Here is an 11,211-nt window from a genome sequence, read left to right as displayed (position 1 = left end):
ATTAGGTTGCTAGGTTACATTGGTTAACATTTGAACTGTATTCAGAGGATTCAGTTATTTTTAAAGCCAGGACATTAACTAATTTAAAAACTAATTATAGTGTGAGCACGATATCATGTAGCAAGTAAAGTTTGATGTTGCAAATGCGCCTCTTCTCTGTGATTATGATTCATGTAAGGATCAAATTATCATGCCAAAAACCTCTTTATATTAAACTTTCTCCTTTTGGTTAGACTGATACAGTCTTTTTAGCAAATAACTAGGTTGGTCACGCCATAGTAGTGTATGTCATTTGGTGACTCAGTATACCATTAAAAAATATCATTAATGCATCAGTACACAGTTCAATGATGGTTTTCTGTAATAAAACCAGACTCAGTCGTGGCACAAGGGACTTATGCTTTTAATTGGCCTGGGTTCTGCTGAGAAATGAGTTCTAAATCTGGATGTCTAACATTGGCGGTAACAAGCACACGCAAGGTAGTGATTACTTTTGCATTGTTGAACCAAATCCGCTGGAAAACAAACTGCCCTTCCATCTGACCTGCAGTATTCACAAACAAATATAAAAAAACAAAACAAAAAAAACACTGCAGCAAATTCTGGCCTTATTTAGAAACACGCAACACACTTTAGTAAGTCTCCACAGACATTTTCAATGCTTTGTAAAGGGGAAAAGATCTGATAAACTGTATACATGAAGGTTTATTCAAAAACAAAGCTGTAAATTACTGAAAAACAACTTTTTGTATTTTTTTCTGTTGTTCTGCTCATCTTTCGTGACTTATAATATAATTTTTCAAATAATTTGTTTTCCTGACTCTCTTTTCAGCAAAATATTTAATGCTGGATTAAAATAACACATAATAAATACAAAACCGCAATGGTCTTTTATGGTTGCTGCTATTGATGATGGATTTTTTTTAAAAAGAAACTGCTTAATTTTCCATAAAAAATTGTGTCATTTGGATAGAATTGGCAATATGGCTTTCAGCCTTTGAAGACTGGCAGCACAGCTTGACGGAAAGACGACATACTGTGACTGCTTTTAGCTGCTCATCACAATGTCATCTGACTCTCTGTGGTATGTAATAATGGCACTGACTCTCACTTCTGATGAATTTGCACAGTCACTCCCACTATTATAGCACTGCCATGGGTGAATGCCTTGACAAAATGAAAGAAGACTGAGGTGTCTGACACTTTTGAATTCAGAATCTCATTCTGAATAATTTACAATAACAATAGGCTTTTTTTTAAAAAATGTTACTATGTCACTTTACTGAGGAAATGTTATGGTCGTAACGTGTAAAAATAATAAAAAATACAATGTTGTGCTACATTCCTAATCATTATATAAGCTTTGTGCTTCTTTTTATGATTTTTTCTTGCAGTGCCACAAAAATTCATGGTTGGGTGTTTTGGCACTGTTATGTCCCCTTTTATTGAGCCATCTTATTCAACCCATAAAGAAAAAGAGCCTTTTCCCTTTGTTATATGAAGGTGACATAAAATTTGGAAACGTTTTATGTGTCTTCGTTATTAAATGCAAGCTATCATGTTCAACAAAAAAAAGAAAAAAAAGAAAAGAAAAAACATTTCTATACAAAATGACATCAAAACCAACACATCATATGAGATGTGAAAAAAATGGCATTCAAATTCAAAATATTGAATATATTTTCATGGGCCTCTCAAGATCTCAATTTAAAATTATTTAACGTGTCTGTCAAAAGCATTGAATTATCATGCAATCTAGTTTATCTTGAACCTAAATGACACTACATGAAATCAATCAAAATTTTTGCTGACACAAATATCCTTTCACTAATATCAGAAAGTGATAAATGACTTGAAGAGAAAATGCAGAGATTGATTAATAAATTCATTCTATGATCATCATATCCAGGCAGCTTCCCTCCAAGTTAAATATTGCCTCTCAGGCCAAGTAATGAACTTAATAAAAATATCATTAAAATGACATTTAAAGGCCAAGCGGACTAAAACATAGATAAATCAATCTATTATTTATTGCAGGGTCTGTAAGGCATATATTATGTCTGGAATTTCATTTCCGTGTTGGAACAACTTGTGAAAATCAAAGGCAGTGCACCTGTCCTGAGGAACTTGAAGAATTATAGGACAGATTAATTAAATATTTTTAGCTGACCTAGTCAGCAGGTTAAATGCCACCATGGAACATTACTAAACATTTCAAATGTTCAATTCCACAGGTAAATTTTTATAACAACATCAAATTGTATTGGTCCACAGCATGCTTTTGATTTAAGAGATATTGCTGTAAAATGGATGCCTAGAATTGAAATTATAAGGATTAATATATACATATAATAATACATATATTTTACGTAATATCCAATATGCAGTGTAGTGTTAATGGTTTCAACAGATTCCTATAAATTATTATAAATTTATTTGTAAATAATTTTAAAAGGTGTTTTAGGAGAAGAGAACTTTGACATTTCTGAGTGACTCACCATCTACATTTACGAAACCTGGAATATTTATAGATTTGTAATTTAGTAGAACAGCACCAAAACCAGCAGCGTAAGTATTTCCTTTAGCTGTTTCGCGGTTTCGGCCTCAGATGTTTGTGGTCTTGGGATGACAGTGACTCACAAGCTGTTTGGAAGTGTTGGAGGAGAAATGTAGAGTGTGTGCAAAATAAGAGCAAGCCAAACTCAGGCCTGTTGGTGAACTAAAAAAGAAACTGATATGAAGACAAGTAGAAAAAACAACAGCAAAATCTGGAGTTTCACCTGTCGTTCACTTTATTCAGAGAGCCAAAACACTTAGACCGCATTCTGAACGGTTTAGCAAATGCTTTAAAATATTTACCTTAAAATACAGACCGTGAAATTCATTGAAATAACACCTGCTATTCATTTCTATGTGCAACATTTATATTTATGTAGTGCAGGTTAAACCATTCGGTCTCTTTCCTCTGTGGAGTCTTGGGTTCTAACTCCAGTGGGCTGTAAAAAAGGTGATTTTTGAAGAACTAAGCCAAATGAAAGGCATAAAGATAATATTTTCACTTGTCTTGGTAAGAATTGAACCTAAAATGAAAAGGCAGGTGTTTAAAAGTACACTCTTGGTGACAAACTTGGATTTTTAATGCACCTCTGACATCGAGTGAAAACACCACACAAGAGACGAGTTCTACAACCACATAACTACTGTAAGTCTTCAAATAAGAAGATTTTGACATTTTTGCAGACACTGCAGAAAGGGGACACTATATCAAAGTGTCCTTTGAAATACATGTAAAATTAAAGGGTAGTTCACCCAAAAATGAAAATTCTGTCATTTATTACTCACCCTCATGTCGGTTCCACACCCGTAAGACCTTCATTAATCTTCGTAACACAAATTAAGATATTTTCGATAAAATCGGATGGCTAAGTGAGGCCTGCATTGCCAGCAAGACAGTTAACACTTTCAATGTATCAAACTGCCTGCGTTTAGGGGTAAAACGAAGTTCGAAATGCGTGACCAGCGATATACTGTAAACGAACATCTGACTCCACCCACACTGCTGAGAGTGACGTTTAGATGAATATGTAAATATGTGCTGTACACTTTCTTCTCAGTAACAAAATAAACACAACAAAATGAGAAAACAGCAAGCATTTTTTATAGAAAGCATAAGAAAAGCATCTGTTTATAACAACATGGGTATGTTAGCACAAGCTCTGCAAATTAGCACTCCAGTCATGTTTATTTGTATAGCACTTTATTCAGTAGATTGCTTAAAATCAAGCAGCTTTACAGTATCAAACAAAGCACAACTTCATTTTGTATAATGCGGCTATCCAGTGTGTTCATGTTTTCACCCACGGAGCTCTTACCTCAACGAACTCAAACACTCGAAATGAGTCAAAGAAGTGTTCCACGCGAGTGAAGGCGAAGCCTCGGCACACACCTCCTATTATGTTATCGTCACTGACCAATGGTAGTACGAAGGTGTTTTACTGCTAGAGCAAACTTTTCCTGAATGTTCACTTTGGCAAGCCGTTTCGAACTTCCAAAAAGAACACAAAACAAACTTCGTTCTAGCCTGATTTTGTTCGAAATGACGTCACATCATTTAGTTCTTCGATTTCGTTTGAAGTATATCGGGGCCTTTATGATGTAACGAAGCCTCGTTTACTGAAATCACGTGACTTTGGCAGTTTGATACACGCTCCGAACCACTGATTTGAAACAAAAGATTTGTAAAGCTTCAAAGCTTCATGAAACAGTGTTTTGAAATCACCCATCACTAGATATCATTGAATAAAGTTGTTATTTTGTTTTTTGCTGCACAAAAAGTATTCTCATCGCTTCATAACATTAAAGTTGAACCACTGTAGTCACATGAACTGTTTTAAATACGTCTTTAGTAGCTTTCTGGGCAGTGAAAGAGTTAATTGTCTTGCTGGCAATGCAGTCCTCATTGAGCCATCGGATTTTATGATTTGTGTTCTGAAGATGAACGAAGGTCTTACAGGTGTGGAACGACATGAGGGTGAGTAATTAATGACAGAATTTTCATGGTTGGGTGAACTAACCCTTTAAGCAACTGAATTTTGTCACTTACAGGTGCTGGTCATATAATTAGAATATCATCAAAAAGTTGATTTATTTCACTAATTCCATTCAAAAAGTGAAACTTGTATATTATATTCATTCATTACACACAGACTGATATATTTCAAATGTTTATTTCTTTTAATTTTGATGATTATAACTGACAACCAAGGAAAATCCCAAATTCAGTATCTCAGAAAATTAGAATATTACTTAAGACCAATACAAAAAAGAATTTTTAGAAATCTTGGCCAACTGAAAAGTATGAACATGAAAAGTATGAGCATGTACAGCACTCAATACCTAGTTGGGGCACCTTTTGCCTGAATTACTGCAGCAATGCAGCGTGGCATGGAGTCGATCAGTCTGTGGCACTGCTCTCTGTTATGAGAGCCCAGGTTGCTCTGATAGTGGCCTTCAGCTCTTCTGCATTGTTGGGTCTGGCATATCGCATCTTCCTCTTCACAATACCCCATAGATTTTCTGTGGGGTTAAGGTCAGGCGAGTTTGCTGGCCAATTAAGAACAGGGAACCATGGTCCTTAAACCAGGTACTGATAGCTTTGGCACTGTGTGCAGGTGCCAAGTCCTGTTGGAAAATGAAATCTGCATCTCCATAAAGTTGGTCAGCAGCAGAAAGCATGAAGTGCTCTAAAACTTCCTGGTATACGGCTGCGTTGACCTTGGACCTCAGAAAACACAGTGGACCAACACCAGCAGATGACATGGCACCCCGAACCATCACTGACTGTGGAAACTTTACACTGGACCTCAAGCAACGTGGATTGTGTGCCTCTCCTCTCTTCCTCCAGACGCTGTTTCCAAAGGAAATGCAAAATTTACGTTCAAGAGTGGCTTGACACAAGGCTTCTGATGCTGTCTGTTGTTCGATGGATTGACGACAGCTGAAACCCATGTCTTGCATACGTCTGTGTGTAGTGGTTCTTGAAGCACTGACTCCAGCTGCAGTCCACTCTTTGTGAATCTCCCCCACATTTTTGAATGGGTTTTGTTTCACAATCCTCTCCAGGGTGCGGTTATCCCTATTGCTTGTACACTTTTTTCTACCACATCTTTTCCTTCCCTTCACCTCTCTATTAATGTGCTTGGACACAGATCTCTGTGAACAGCCAGCCTCTTTTGCAATGACCTTTTGTGTCTTGCCCTCCTTGTGCAAGGTGTCAATGGTCGTCTTTCGGACAACTGTCAAGTCAGCAATCTTCCCCATGATTGTGTAGCCTACAGAACTAGACTGAGAGACCATTTAAAGGCCTTTGCAGGTGTTTTGAGTTAATTAGCTGATTAGAGTGTGGCACCAGGTGTCTTCAATATTGAACTTTTTCACAATATTTTCTGAGATACTGAATTTAGGATTTTCCTTAGTTGTCAGTTATAATCATCAAAATTAAAAGAAATAAACATTTGAAATATATGAGTCTGTGTGTAATGAATGAATATAATATACAAGTTTCACTTTTTGAATGGAATTATCGAAATAAATAAACTTTTTGATGATATTCTAATTATATGACCAGCACCTGTATATCAACAGCAAATGTTACTTACATTATTTATTTTGTTTTACCAAATTCCATACTCTATACTGTATTATAATTTAAAATTGCCTTAAAATTAAAATTGCATGCAATGTTATTGTAAAAATGTATGTAAAACACACCTTTTTGTGGTATAGTGTATGTGCTGCTTCCATTTTGCACTCCAGGCCCAAAAATGAAACTCTATGCTGTAGCTAATGGTTATTGGGTTTATGCAATGCTTGAATTGTTAAGGTTGCAATGGAAACCATATGTTTTTATATTACATTCAAGTATAAAAAGTAACTCTTTCTCCTATTGCAAGCAGCTCAAGAAAGTGCCATCCTGCTCTTTGGAATAACAAGTGCCTTTCAATCAGTGGTGCTTTCACAGGCTAATTAATTACTAGTAAAAAGCCTGTGCTAATCTCAATTGGAAGCAGGCAAGGTTTTGGACCTCTGACAGCTGGTTGGGGCAACTGAGACTTCTTATCATAGAAGGATCTGGCAACCCGCCCCAGCAGCTTACTTGAAAATGGGGCGTATAATTAGCTTGTCCAGCGCAGTGAGGCAGGACACGCTTAGAGAGTAAGTGACAGCGTCACCCAGAAAAACAATCCCTTATAAAAGATTACATATTTTCTTCTCTCATCATTTTATGAAATTCTGCTCCATAAAAGCACTGACTGCAGTAGTTTCTGGCGATTGCTTAAGCATCAACTCATGTGGTCTTGCCCACATTTTCTACTTACAGGCTATTTACAGGTAATTCTTAAGTTGACACTTCTCTCACTTTACAGCATAACACTTCATACGCATTTACTCAGGCTCCTTTTCTTTCGATACCATCTGCATTCATGGAACAAATTTCAACATCTTTTGCAGACCTGAAATAAGAGCAGACTCAGGGACACACGCAGCTTGGCACAAGACATGGTATTCTGTAAGCTAAAACGCTGCATAGGCCTATCTTATAACCTAAAGTATTTCAGGATTTAAATATACTGCAATACTCAATATACTCAATTAAATATACTCAATTATTCTATCTAATCTATCAAGCATAAAAAAATATGAATGTAACATAAAAAGGGTCTATAAAACTCCACAGAGAAATGCATATTCATTGTATTATGATGGACCTCTTCACTGTTTTTACATCAAATATTAGTTTAACCAAACTACACACATTTAAAGAAGAATATATTAGGAAAATGTCCTTTTTGACTATGAAAAGAGACAGTTATTACTGCTATTTCTAACTACAAAAATCCTAGATTTGTTCATAGTAAATTTAGTGATATTTTGGTTTTAAAATGACAAGATGCAGGTTAATCCACACCGGGAACCTCAAAGACCTCAACCAAGGTTGTGCTTCATTCAGAATTGAGTTGAGAATGCCTTTACATTCCAATTAAAGGATTAGTTCACTTTCAAAATGAAAATTACTTCAAACTTTACTCACCCTCAAGCCATCCTAGGAGTATATGACTTTCTTCTTTCTGTTGAACACAATTGGAGTCATATGACACATCCAAGCTTTATAATGGCAGTGAAGGGATCCAACGAGTATGAAGCTCAAGAAAGTGCATCCATCCATTATAAACATTCTCTACACAGCCATCTAGCTTCCGCCAGACCGCCTTCCATATTCAACTTATAAAGAAAGCTTAAAAGCTTAAAAATGCTTTTTTTTTTTTTTTTCATAATTTGAATACGGAAGGTGTCGGACGTAGCGTAAGCGATTTGAAATGCGAGAGTTTTACACTTTCTTCGTAAGCTGAATACAGAAGGCGGTCTGAGATTTTTTACTTTTTAACTAGAATGTTTATGATGGATAAATGCACTTTCTTGAGCTTCATACTCGTTGGTTCCATTCACTGCCTCTATAAAGCTTGGATGCGTCAGGATATTAATATAACTCCGATTGTGTTCATCAGAAAGAAGAAAGTCATATACACCTAGGATGGCTTGTGGGTGAGTAAAGCTTGGGGCAATTTTCATTCAAAGTGAACTAATTATTAAATGCATTTGTGGCCTAATAATTAGAGAATCAAACTGGTAACCCAAAGGTTGTGGGTTTGAGGCAGAAAATGACTAAGGTGCCCTTGAGCAAGGTACTTAACCCCCTATTGCTCCCCGGGCGCCAAAGCAAAAATGGCTGCCCACTGCTCCTGTGTTCACAATCACTACTCACTACTTCTAATGTGTGTGTGCATTTGAATTGAATTTGAAATGAGGAAGCATTAAAATATGAACTCCATATAATTCATATTATTGAATAGAGGTCTGTCAAGACTATTTTTAAAAGATGGCTTGAAAGTTTTGAAAATGTTTAAAAAGCCTTAAAGTTTAAGGTTTATAGTCCAGACAGACAGACAGACAGACAGATAAACAGATAGACAGATAGATAGATAGATAGATCAGGCAAGCATTTATCAGTGAAATGGTATGTCTAGCAAAGCACACAGTAGCTAATATTTTTTATAAATCCATCGGTTGCTATAGTAATGAATTCAGCACAATGCCATGCCAAGAGACTTTCCTCTACATCTTAGATTAGCTGTCAGCATAGAAAGAGAGTACGGAAAATTGAAAATTTTGCCTCTGTCCATCATTTCCACCACAATATCTTTGTGTCATGGATCTCACTAGGCATATCAGACAAAAATACTGTATTCATTTACACATTCACCCATATGCATCTACAGTTGATGCCCATCGTGAGCTAAAACGAGTGATTTCAAACACAGATGTAGATATCCCTGATAACAACACAAAGTACTTGAAATCTAACTTCGGACTTCGTTCAATCGGAAATGCATTTCTCAAAATGTGGATGTCAATCTACAGTACGTATGAATTTCATGTAATTTTTGCTGATCAGACTACAAACAACTAAACAGACTTTAGCTGAATAAACCAAAAGAAACTGTTTTTGCAGCCTGTCTGAACAAAGCTAAAGAAACCCATCTATTTTCTCAGAAGTACAGGCTAATGGTTTGTTACAACCGACTCCTTTGTTCCTGTGCAGTCTGGCCTGTGATTACTCTCACTCTCTCTTCTTCTCACTGTTTCCATGCGCTTTCAGAACTTCTAGTCTTTTGGAAATTGTTCCTGTGGGTACCGTTTGACTCTTCCACTGTAAGGTGTTAGTGCTGGAAACAGAGACATTAACTGAGATTGTTTAAAAGCACAAATGAAAATAATTGTGAATAAACCTTTGCTTTACATTTGTATATTTCATAAAGCAACATGTGACATTCATAAAATACACAAGTGCTTTTCTGTGAAGTTCTTTTGTGTAAAGTAGAGTAAATTCAGGTTGATTGGGACACTTTTTTCAATTCATCTCAATGTCCCCAGTCACCCTGAATTCACCCTATATCACACACTGCAACTTTTAGAAGGAAAGGTAAACCCTTTCTTTCTGCCAAACAAAATCAGTGGTTTTCCTCTTATTGTGACCAATAACATATGAGGAGCTGAATAAGGGTGAATCACCCTTTGCCTTTTTGAAAGTTTGGCAAGTAAACATCTGTAAGCATTTTGTTTCAAAACCACCTTTGAATAATCTAATCATTTAGCGCCATCAAGTGGAGGGTTAGTGTAAGGTCAATTGTAATTCTTAAAGAGATAGTTCACCTGTAAATGAAGAGGCGGTCATCATTTACACACATTCTCATGTTGTTAATGCAGTCTAGAAGAAGATATTATTTTGAAGAACCGTTTTAAACAATGAAAGTTAATGGAGTCCAAAACAACATTCTTTTTTCTTTTCCACGGAAGAAAGAAAATCATACATGTTTTTGGAACAACATATTTAGCCTATATTATGAGAGAATTGTCACATTTTCAATCATTTGTTTTAGTCCAGTTTAATGAACATACTGTACAATCGCATTACATATACAAAAAAAACAATACTAGAGAAAAACGTTCAGATGTGAAATTTCTAAATTTGCTAAATATTCTCTAAAATAATCTGAACAGGAGCATGAGAAGCCAATAAGTTAAATGTAAAGAGCCACAAACATACGTCTGAACAAACACAAGTAAAAAGCAAACAATTTATTCTGATCGAAGTTCATGCTGGGAACTCAAGTTGGCCTATAGCATAATATACAATTTATTAACATCATTACAATTATCCAAGGTTCAACCACTCTGAATTTACTTATTTGTGATTAAACTAATAAAATAAATCAATTGCATACTCTCAAAAATAAAGTAGAATGAGTGAAAAAAAAGTGAAAAACAACATGTTGATATAAGTAAAATACTGTATATAGCCTATATAAGCCCCCAATCACCACTTCCTGGTTAACAGATGTCCTTGCACAACCACAAACCCCCATCAGCGAGTGTTCACTCTGTCTATTGATCATGCACGACCACAGATGCATGTGCACATGCAACTGTGCAATTATTTGTCAGAGAGAAATCATCATACGATGGGATAAGGGAAATATTTTTGCATTGTGCTCAGACACAAAATGCTGACTTATGCCAAGACGTTCACATATATAGTAAAACACCACATGTAAAGAACAGTCTGTGCTTTACAGACAGAAAAACCAACGTGGCCTTGGCACTGAGACACCACTGCTAATCAATGAACGAATGTATTCGAGCATAAACAGCGACATGACTAGGGGTTCGAACCATTGTTTCCACCAAAGTACCATAGTTGCTACAATAATGCATTAATGTGTGATGCACAGTGCCACCTATAGTGGATTCTCTGAGTGCAAATTCACAAGGCAATCAACACTGTACACTTGTCGCTAATTTAAAGGGATAGTTGACCCAAAAATGAAAATTTGATGTTTATCTGCTTACCCCCAGGGCATCCAAGACGTAGGTGACTTTGTTTCTTCAGTAGAACACAAATGATGATTTTTAACTCCAACCGTTGCAGTCTGTCAGTCGTTTAATGCAAGTCCAATGGCAACTTCGTCATATAAGAGTCAAAAAAACATGCACAGACAAATCCAAATTAAACCCTGCGGCTCGTGACGACACATTGATGTCCTAAGACACGAAGTGATCGGGTTTGTGCGAGAAACCGAACAGTATTCATAT

Source organism: Megalobrama amblycephala, linkage group LG19 (assembly GCF_018812025.1).
Source record: "Megalobrama amblycephala isolate DHTTF-2021 linkage group LG19, ASM1881202v1, whole genome shotgun sequence".
NCBI classification, from domain to species: Eukaryota; Metazoa; Chordata; class Actinopteri; order Cypriniformes; family Xenocyprididae; genus Megalobrama; species Megalobrama amblycephala.
Note: the sequence above shows the minus strand (reverse complement) of the source record.